Source organism: Podarcis vaucheri (genome assembly GCF_965113315.1).
Source record: "Podarcis vaucheri genome assembly, chromosome: 2".
Classification (NCBI taxonomy): Eukaryota; Metazoa; Chordata; class Lepidosauria; order Squamata; family Lacertidae; genus Podarcis; species Podarcis vaucheri.
Window position 1 is genome coordinate 111,925,022 of NC_138760.1, and position 11,226 is coordinate 111,936,247.

An 11,226-nucleotide genomic window follows, 5' to 3' on the forward strand; every position below is an offset into this window, starting at 1 on the left:
CCCAAAGCGAAAAGAGACTGCAGGATGGAAACTTTGGCCACTCGCGTGCACGTGCAAGTGGATCAGTTATTATTGATACTACTAACAATATAGAGTGATGTATGGAAGTGAGAGCTGGACCATAAAGAAGGCCAAGAATTGGTGCTTTTGAATTATGGTGCTGGAGGAGACTCTTGAGAGTCCCATGGACTGCAAGAAGATCAAACCTCTCCATTCTGAAGGAAATCAGCCCTGAGTGCTCACTGGAAGGACTGATCCTGAAGCTGAGGCTCCAATACTTTGGCCACCTCATGAGAAGAGAAGGCTCCCTGGAGAAGACCCTGATGTTGGGAAAGATGGAGAGCACAAGGAGAAGGGGACGACAGAGGACGAGATGGTTGGATAGTGTTCTCGAAGCTACCAGCATGAGTTTGACCAAACTGAAGGAGGCAGTGGAAGACAGGAGTGCCTGGCATGCTCTGGTCCATGGGGTCACGAAGAGTCGGACACGACTAAACAACAACAAACAATATTATTAATACCCAGTAATGCTTTGCCAAGAAGAATATCGGTTTCTGCACTCTGATGTATATTATCAGCAGTGCTTTTTTTTCCTGGGGGGGACGCAGGGGGACGCATACCCCTAAACATGTCTTGAATCCTTGTACTTCTGTCTCATTTAGTGTATCCCCCCCCCCCCGATTTGAACTATAAAATAGTGATTTTCTCAAGTCAAAATGAGAGTACCTCTAAACATTTTTTTTAATAGAAAAAAGCACTGATTGTTACCATAAAAAACAACAACACGAAGATTGGATTTCAGGTAATTTGGTTGTAGCCCTGGCTTACCACCAGTTAATGCAACAGGCTAACACCTTGGTCTGTTGCAACAAAAAATGAGAGAAAGAAACGTGCAACGCCTTGTGGATTTCTCAAGTGAGCAGGATTCCACTTAAGGACCAGGATTTCAGGCCCAGTGGATGAGTGTGGTTGTCTCTACCCATGCTTGGCGATTCTCCCCAAACTCCCCAGGCTACAGGTTTGGATAGTGTTGGATGCCACGCCTAGAGCAAGTCTGATGGAGGCATGCAGAGCACTGCCTGTTCCCTGTTCCATCCATGCTGGATCCGTTTCAGTTCTTGTGACCTGAGGATGTGGCTAAGCTGCTTGAAGCAGTGTGGTTCCTTAGGCCTGGCTGTAGGGAACTGACTGGATGGGTCCAGGGAAGAGGGGAAGTACCATCTGCCTTGAATGAAGCCATGGTGCATGCCCTCCTTAACAAGACCTCCCTGGATTGCCCAGTAGCGAAAATCCGCTTTGGGGACAAGGATGTTTGGAGAAGCTGGTGGTGATTCTCCACTTTCAGTTACACTTGGAGGGTAAAGTGGGTTGAAAAAGGTTCCCCACCTTTGTCTTAATCAGATTCATGATGTGAGTGTTGTAAGTGTGTGTCACCCAGTGGGCTTCCTGGCTGAGTGGGGATTTGAATGCTGGTCTCTCAGGCACTCTGACCACAACTTACAATTACACGCGTGGCGCTGTGGGTTAAATCACAGAGCCTAGGGCTTGCTGATCAGAAGGTCGGCGGTTCAAATCCCCGCAACGGGGTGAGCTCCCATTGCTCGGTCCCTGCTCCTACCAACCTAGCATTTCAAAAGCATGTCAATGTGCAAGTAGATAAATACGTACCGCTACAGCGGGAAAGTAAACGGCATTTCCGTGCGCTGCTCTGGTTCGCCAGAAGCAGCTTAGTCATGCTGGCCACATGACCTGGAAGCTGTACGCCGGCTCCCTTGGCCAGTAAAGCGAGATGAGCACCGCAACCCCAGAGTCGGCCACGACTGGACCTAATGGTCAGGGGTCCCTTTACCTTTACTCCTAGGCACTCTGACCACAACTTACAAATACACAGGTGTTGGGGAGGGGGGAATAAGTCTTAATCAGCATAGCTCTATGGCAACAGAAAAACAAGAGTCCATGATATCAAGTGCCAAGATTGCCAACTGATCAGCTCCTGTGTCTTTAATTGCACCTCAAACTGCAGAAATCAGCAGCTGAAACTGTTTAGCAACATGGAGAGAGAACCTCCAAATGCCTGCACATGTGGCTAGTTTTAAAGTTGGATGTACCATGGATGGGGGTGTTGTGATGTGCCAAACCGGACATAGCCTAACCGTTGTTTATGCTTGACAATTCCTGCTGTCTATGGCAGGCAGCAAATAATAGGATTTATTGAGCCCTCTGGTGGTCTGCATTTACAGGATCAGAAATTGAGAAACTGATGCAGGGGTCCAGCCGTTCAGGGTCTGATCAAGAGCTGCAGTTTACGCGCATGGTCATCTGCATTCGCATGCAGTATGCCTCTAAATAACAGGAGCAGGGCCCGTAGTTCAGCAATAGTTCATCTGCTGTGCACACAGAAAGCTGCAGGCAGCATTTTCAGGTAGGGCTGGGAGAGACTCCACTGCCGGAGGCTATATGTCTCTAAATACCAGTTGCAAGCAGGTGAGAGCGCTGCTGAGCTTATGGGTTTCCCATAGGCATCTAGTTGGCTGCTGCTGTGAGAAATAGATGCTGGATGTTATGTACTGAGTTGAATAGGATCCAAAATGCAGCAGTCTGATTGGTCCTAGAACAATAGGATCCAAAATGCAGCAGTCTGATTGGTCCTAGAACAATAGGATTCAGAATGCAGCAGTCTGATTGGTCCTAGAACAATGCAGCAGTATGATTGGCCTGCAGGAGCCACCCAATCCGGCTCCAGGTGGAAGTGAATCCACAACCTGATTGGCCTACAGGAGAATTCTGGAATTAGTCAATCACGTGCAGCCCATTGTGTAAATAATGTATATAAAGCAGATACTTTGAGGGGACATTCATTCCTCCTCACCACTATGAGCTGAATAAAGAGCATGAAATCCACTCTCGACTCTTGAGTATATTTCACTGGACTAGATGGGCCACTGCCCAATCCAGTAGACCTCTCTCTCTCTCTCTCTCTCTCTCTCTCTCTCTCTTCTTACTTTCCCTGAATTCTCCTTAGGAAGCTAAGGTGCAGTAACTGACCACCCTGCTTTTTCTGGGGGAATGGCGAAGGAATATAGCTTCGCCTAGGCTCTCCCCATCCTTTAATACAGTGCTGGTTTATACATGAAAGGCCAGTCAGCAAGGGCAGTGCTTGCAAGCAACCCACTTCCTGATCTCTGGTACTTACGCTGCTGCAGCCGCTGTTGCCATCACCACCACCGCCGCTGCTCTCGGAGCTATCCTAGCGGCTGCCACCCGCTTTTGTCACATTGCATTGTGGAGCAGCTTCCCTTTCAGAGACCTGACAGGGTCAGCTGTTTCCCCTCTGAGCTACGTGCTGAAGTGCTAGCCAGTAACAAGGCTCAGCAGAGGGTACCGCAGGGTGGTGGAAACCAGACAGGCCGTTTTGCCAGGCCTTTTCATGCCTCAGCAGGCTTCTAGTTCCAGTGAGCGGGTTCATAGCGGAGGTGGAGCTCAGACTCTGCAAGGAATAACAAGATGTCTCTGTGAACTCTTCCCCATTTCTCCTTTCCATAGCCTTCAGCAGGCGGAAGATATTTTCTGAGGTGGAGAAGCAAATGCCACACACATGCTCAGTAAGTCAAAGCGCCTCGTATCCAAAGCCAGCCAAGTTATTGTGGCACCTGAAGCAGGAAAATCTCACCCTTATCTCTCCCCCCCCACACACACACCTCACTGCTGAAAAAATAAATAAAAATACATTGAATTATGAACTGTCTGAACAAGAACGTTACTTGCCCCCCAAATGGAAAGAAGTCCTAGGAAAAGAAGACATGGCGAAACTTACCGGAAGAATAAGAAATCAAGATAACGGTCTTTTTATAAAAGAATGGAAATGATTTATTGAATATTTACAGATAAATTGTAAACAGATAAAAACACTGGCAGGATTATTGTAATAACCTGCAGCTACATAAGTGTGCATGTGTGATAAATAAATGACTAAGTTGTGTTAATTTGGGTATGCAGAAGATATTAAAAATAAATTTAAGGGAAGGAAGTCGAGTTTTAAAATGTCAATATGATTGTAAAATCAGTGAAATGTATATATCTGAAAAGTATAAATAAAATTTAATAACGAAAAAACAATATGAACCGTTTGCTACCCAGTGGTAGGGCCAGCACTGAGCAGATAGCTGTATACACCATTCTTTTAGAGCAAAAGACCCAAAGAATGCTGGGAACTGTCGCATACCCCTCCCAGAACTACAATTCCCAGCACTTTTAACAAAGTAAAGACCCCAGGATTCTTCGGTGAAAGTATTTTGCTTTAAATGTATGGCGTGTACACGTCCCCAGTGTGCTGAAATAATTCAGATTGTGATCTGAGAAGATTCAGATCTCGCACGCAGAAAAAAGTAATTCATGTCAAACAAATAGGGCTATATCCACACACAGCCCTCGAAAGGCTGAAATGGAGGCTTGTAATTTTATGTTGGAAGAGGCCTTATACTGAGTCAGACCATGGTTCCATCTACTTCAGGGTTGTTAGCACTGACTGGAAGGAACTATCCAGAGTTTCAGACATTAATTCTTCCCAGCAAGGACTTAGGCAGCACAATAGGAATCAGAAACAGCATCCCATGGACAAATCCAGCTCTCCAGAAAGAACATACCTCCTCTTTCCCCAATTGCCAACCATAAAAAGCAGAAATTTGTGGCAATGTGTTTTTTAAACGTTAGGCTTAGGAGATAAAGGTTGAGGCCCATCTCACAACACTCCTTTCTTGAAGTGGCCCTTCAGAACAACGGATGGTTGACAGGGGCCAGCCTAATATATTTTGCTGCCTCACAACAGGACACATACAGAAGCCAACCAGGTGGGCAACTGAATCTTATTATTCCTATACCGGGACATGGGTGGCGCTGTGGGTTAAACCACAGAGCCTAGGACTTGCCAATCAAAAGGTCAGAGGTTTGAATCCCCGTGATGGGGTGAGCTCCCGTTGCTCAGTTCCAGCTCCTGCCGACCTAGCAGTTCGAAAGCACGTCAACGTGCAAGTAGATAAATAGGTACCGCTCCGGTGGGATGGTAAACGGCGTTTCCGTGCACTGCTCTGGTTCGCCAGAAGCGGCTTAGTCATGCTGGCCACATGACCCGGAAGCTGTACGCCGGCTCCCTCGGCCAATAAAGCGAGATGAGCGCCGCAACCCCAGAGTCGGCCACGACCTGACCTAATGGTCAGGGGTCTCTTTACCTTTACCTATTCCTATACCGGCAATGGGGCAGTGTCTTCCATCTCACCTGAGGGCAGCAAGGTAGTTCTGAGGTACAGGACAGGCCACATGGTGCAAACCAGGGCACTGAAGAGAAACAGGAGGCTGTTGCTGCTGCCCTCCTGCATCCACCAGCCAAAGCATTGGCCTCATTCTGTCTAGGGATAGGGCCGGTTCTGGGTAGACTGATTAGGGTAGCAGAGGGAATGGAGGTTGTGTTTCCATGTGACACGGTGATGTAAGAATTAGGTTGCAATTCTGGATAACAGGACCCTGTTGTGGAAATGAACTGAGATGGAAGTAGGTTTGTTAACTAGCCCAAAGGGAAAAAAAGCCCCCCAAAATATTATTTTTTTTAAAGACATGACGAGCTTTGGATTGCAACCACCAGGTGGTGCTAGAGCTCTGTTTTCTTCTCGCTCTGTTTTCCTGTCTCCCTTTGCCACTTTTGGAAAGCACAGCTTGGATTATTACCAGATGCAACTCTCTCCGTAGTCCCCCTTGCTACTAATACATTTCCATGGAGCAGCAGCTGCAGGAGAGCTGACACAGCGCATCATTCAGTGCGAGTTGGGGAATCCCTGGGCTCAGCCTCCCTGGGGAAGCCACTATTTGCTCAAATTCCATTAGCCCTCACCTGCAACAGGGAGAATGGTGACACTGGCCTGCTTTGCAAGGCTGTCGTGAGGGGCATCAATGCAATTAATAGGAGGTGCCCTGAACCCTGGAAATATGCTACTTAAATGCCCAGGGGTGGTATTATTACCACCTCCGTCTCCCGCCGAAAATGAAGTGTTTGCATTTAGAGAGGGCTCCCGGCGTCACCTGACTGCAATGAGACTCCTGCTGTTCATAAATCTAGCTCATGGGTAGGCACACTAAGGCCTGGGGGCCGGATCCAGCCCAATCACCTTCTAAATCCGGCCGGGGGACGGTCCAGGAATCAGCGTGTTTTTACATGAGTAGAATGTCCTTTTATTTAAAATGCAGCTCTGGGTTATTTGTGGGGCGTGCCTGGTGTTTTTACATGAGTAGAATGTGTGCTTTTATTTAAAATGCATCTCTGGGTTATTTGTGGAGCATAGGAATTCGTTCTTCTTCTTTTTTCAAAATATAGTCCAGCCCACCACAAGGTCTGAGGGACAGTGGACTGGCCCTCTGCTGAAAAAGTTTGCTGACCCCTGATATAGCTAGAGGTAAAGGTAAAGATAAAGGGGCCCCCGACCATTAGGTCCAGTCATGGCCGACTCTGGGGTTGCGGAGCTCATCTCGCTTTATTGGCCGAGGGAGCCAGTGTACAGCTTCTGGGTCATGTGGCCAGCATGACTAAGCTGCTTCTGGCGAACCAGAGCAGTGCACAGAAACGGCGTTTACCTTCCCGCCGGAGCGGTGCCTATTTATCTACTTGCACTTTGACGTGCTTTCGAACTGCTAGGTTGGCAGGAGCTGGGACCATGCAACGGGAGCTCACCCCGTCCCGGATTTGAAACGCCGACCTTCTGATCGGCAAGTCCTAAGCTCTGTGGTTTAACACACAGCGCCACCCACGTCCCATATAGCTAGAGGTAGAGGATGATAAAGAGTATTATAGGATACCCACACCATTCCCTTTGAGGTATGTCTGCATTTCTTTTCTCCTGCTTTCTGCCACCTCTGGCCACTATAGTTTTATTGGGGTGGGGGCTACGAATGGGGTTTGGCATTGTTTTCGCTTTGTAAACTGCCCCTTGCGAGCTTCTGTTCATTGAAAAGTGGCATATATAAACCTGAAATTTGGAAATTTCAGGTTTGGAAGGTTTTGGGAAACGCCATTAAAAAACAACAACTTGGAAACTGTTCATCATGAGACGCTTGATTGTATGATGAGTGTACTAGCCACTGTTCTCCCTTCACCGTCAGAAGCATCAAGTCTCTGAATAAGGTAAAAGATGAAAGTAAAGGACCCCTGGACAGTTATGTCCAGTCAAAGGCTACTATGGGGTTGTGGCGTTCAACTCGCTTTTAGGCCGAGGGAGCCGGCGTTTGTCCACAGACAGCTTTCCGGGTCATGTGGCCAGCAGGACTAAATCGCTTCTGGCACAACAGAACTCCATGATGGAAACCAGAGCGCACGGAAATGCCATTTATGCCGTAGTGGTACCTATTTATCTACGTGTACTGGCGTGCTTTCGAACTGCTAGGTTGGCAGGAGCTGGGACAGAGCAACAGGAGCTTACCCCATTGCGGGGATTCGAACTGCCAACCTTCTGATTGGCTCAAGAGGCTCAGTGGTTTAGACCACAGCGCCACCCATTTCCCTAAGCCTCTGGATACCAGTTGGTGGAAACCGTAGGAGGGGAGAGTGGCTTGCAGGCTTTCTGCAGGCATCTGGGTGGCCTCTGTGAGAACGGGATGCTGAACAAGCCCTCGACCTGATCCAGCAGTGCTTGCCTTTGGGTTCTTATGTGCAATGATGCTTCCCACCAGAGCTGTGTGCAAATGGCTTATCAAATATATCCACTGTATATGTGGGCAAAGAAAGTGGATGGAACATTTCAGTGAATTGCTCCAGGGCAGGAGGAATTATTGTTATTACTTGTCCTTTATCCTAAGGTACCAGCTGCTTAAAAGGTAAAGGGACCCCTGACCATTAGGTCCAGTCATGGCTGACTCTGGGGTTGTGGCGCTCATTTCGCTTTATTGGCTGAGGGAGCCGGCGTACAGCTTCCGGGTCATGTGGCCAGCATGACTAAGCCGCTTCTGACGAACCAGAGCAGCGCACGGAAACACCATTTACCTTCACGCCAGAGTGGTACCTATTTATCTACTTGCACTTTGACGTGCTTTCAAACTGCTAGGTGGACAGGAGCTGGGACCGAGCAACGGTGGCTCACCCCGTCGCAGGGATTCGAACCACCGACCTTCTGATTGGCAAGTCCTAGGCTCTGTGGTTTAACCCACAGCACCACCCGCATCCCTGTTCTGGTGGCAGTACCATTGTTTTTCTCTCACCCTCCTTTATCCAAGGCTGTAAGTAAGAGCAGCAGCAACTGTGTTGACATGACAGCTTGGGAACCATTTTCTAACCTAATGCATCAGACCTAGTATCATTCTAGGGCATTGTGGGTAAAAATGGGAAATTTATATTTATATTTATAAATTTATAAATATAAAATATATAAATATAAATTTATATAAGTATAAATAAATAAATTTATTTATATACATACTTATTTATTTATAAGACTTTAGTTGTCCCATGGGTTAAAAAAAGGGGGGGCACATTATCTACCTGGCCTGGGCCTCTGCCTGGCTCTGCAAGGCCTTGTGTATGGCTGTGCCCAAAGGACAGCAGAGCAATTAATTGGCACCAGCTTGGCTGCAGCAGTCTCTGGAAAGAGACGTGATCTGATCCAAACGGAGTGAAAGGGAGCCCGGGAAGCAGGGCAGCCGCTCCTCTTCCCACCAATGCTCCGCTTTGCCTTCTCCCTGCCTGCCTGCCTGCAGCTTCCACCACCAGCTTTTGGCACAACGGAGGTGGGCTCCCTCCTCTCTCCCCCCCCCCCCCAGCACCGCAGGTACCAGAAGCATCATGACGCAGCCGGATTGGCTGCAGAGCATCCTCCGAGACGCCTCTGCTGCGGCGATTGGTTAATATGCTAGGGAGGACCCGGGCTGCTGCTTTTTTTGGCATCCCTGCGCAAGGAGGATGAGAGGAAGGGCGCCGCCGCCCGCCTGGGAACCGTGCACGCGATGCGGATTCCCTGTTACAGAGCGGCTCTCCCGCAAGCGAGTAGTAAAAGGCCTCCTCGCTTGCCTGGGGCCTTGCCGGAGCCAATGAGCAATGCAAGGCGCGTTGATTCGTTTCCAAGAGGCTAGGAGAACGCGCCGGGTTTCTGAATGATGCCTGGAGTGAATTGCTCAAAAGGTGGCCGTCGCAGCGTCTTAGGGGGGCTTGGAGGAGGTCATTTGGGCTTAAACCACCCCCTCCCCACACGACCCTTTATCGGATGCAGCCTCAGATGCTTCCCAAAGCATTCCCCAAACACATTCTTCTATCTCACAACAGTGCCTTCCAGTTTGTTACCCTCCTTGATTCCCCCTGTCTTTCTCTCGCTGATTAAATGCTTCTTGCAATTTGTCCTGAGTCTATGTAGTTGTATAGGGTGTGGAAATGGCAAGGGGCCATCTTAATGAATTGATTTTTAAAAATTTGATTCCTCCACTCCACTGTATGAGTTGCTGGAAAATAAGACACGCACACATTTACACACACACGCCAGCTATCTGAGTACAAATTGGTAGTCTTCCGCTGTAGCCTTTCTTTGTGTATATGTGTGGTTGGAGAGAGGGGAGTGTTCACACACACAAAAATCAGAAACAAATTTTATCTTTTTATTACAATTGCTTTCCCTTGCTTTCCAGAACAGTGGTACCTCGGGTTAAGAACTTAATTCGTTCTGGAGGTCTGTTCTTAACCTGAAACTGTTCTTAAGCTGAAGCACCACTTTACCTAATGGGGCCTCCTGCTGCCGCCGGAGCACGATTTCTGTTCTCATCCTGAAGCAAAGTTCTTAACCCGAGGTATATTTTCTGGGTTAGCAGAGTCTGTAACCTGAAGCGTCTGTAACCCGAGGCACCACTGTATACTTATTTGAGAATATAAGGAAGCCTTCTTCTGATTAGACCTGCATAGGGAATTGTGATTTCCAGTCTGATGTAGCCTTGGTGAAAATGGAAGCAGAGCAGGCTTTAGTTCAGACATATAGGCCTACCTGTGGCACATCATGACTTGGGTCGTGATGCATCTGCTGAAGGGGACCAGGCATCTTGCACAGGCAAGAGATCTGCCATCTATATCTGCAGATCATAGAATCATAGAGTTGGAAGAGACCACAAGGGCCATCAAGTCCAACCCCCTGCCAAGCAGGAAACACCATCAGAGCACTCCTGACATATGGTTGTCAAGCCTCTGCTTAAAGACCTCCAAAGTAGGAGACTCCACCACACTCCTTGGCAGCAAATTCCACTGTCAAACAGCTCTTACTGTCAGGAAGTTCTTCCTAATGTTTAGGTGGAATCTTCTTTCTTGTAGTTTGGATCCATTGCTCTGTGTCCGCTTCTCTGGAGCAGCAGAAAACAACCTTTCTCCCTCCTCCATATGACATCCTTTTATATATTTGAACATGGCTATCATATCACCCCTTAACTTCCTCTTCTCCAGGCTAAACATGCCCAGCTCCCTTAGCCGTTCCTCATAAGGCATCGTTTCCAGGCCCTTGACCATTTTGGTTGCTCTCCTCTGGACACGTTCCAGTTTGTCAGTGTCCTTCTTGAACTGTGGTGCCCAGAACTGGACACAGTACTCCAGGTGAGGTCTGACCAGAGCAGAATATAGTGGCACTATTACTTCCCTTGATCTAGATGCTATACTCCTATTGATGCAGCCCAGAATTGCATTGGCTTTTTTAGCTGCCGCGTCACACTCTTGGCTCATGTCAAGTTTGTGGTCAACCAAGACTCCTAGATCCTTTTCACATGTACTGCTCTCAAGCCAGGTGTCACCCATCTTGTATTTGTGCCTCTCATTTTTTTTGCCCAAGTGCAATACTTTACATTTCTCCCTGTTAAAGTTCATCTTGTTTGTTTTGGCCCAGTTCTCTAATCTGTCAAGGTCGTTTTGAAGTGTGATCCTGTCCTCTGGGGTGTTAGCCACCCCTCCCAGTTTGGTGTCATCTGCAAATTTGATCAGGATGCCCTTGAGTCCATCATCCAAGTCGTTGATAAAGATGTTGAATAAGACTGGGCCCAAGACAGAACCCTGTGGCACACCACTAGTCACTCTTCTCCAGGATGAAGAGGAACCATTGATGAGCACCCTTTGGGTTCGGTCAGTCAGCCAGTTACAAATCCACTGAGTGGTAGCATAGTCAAGACCACATTTTACCAGCTTCTTTACAAGAATATCATGGGGCACCTTGTCAAATGCCTTGCTGAAATCAA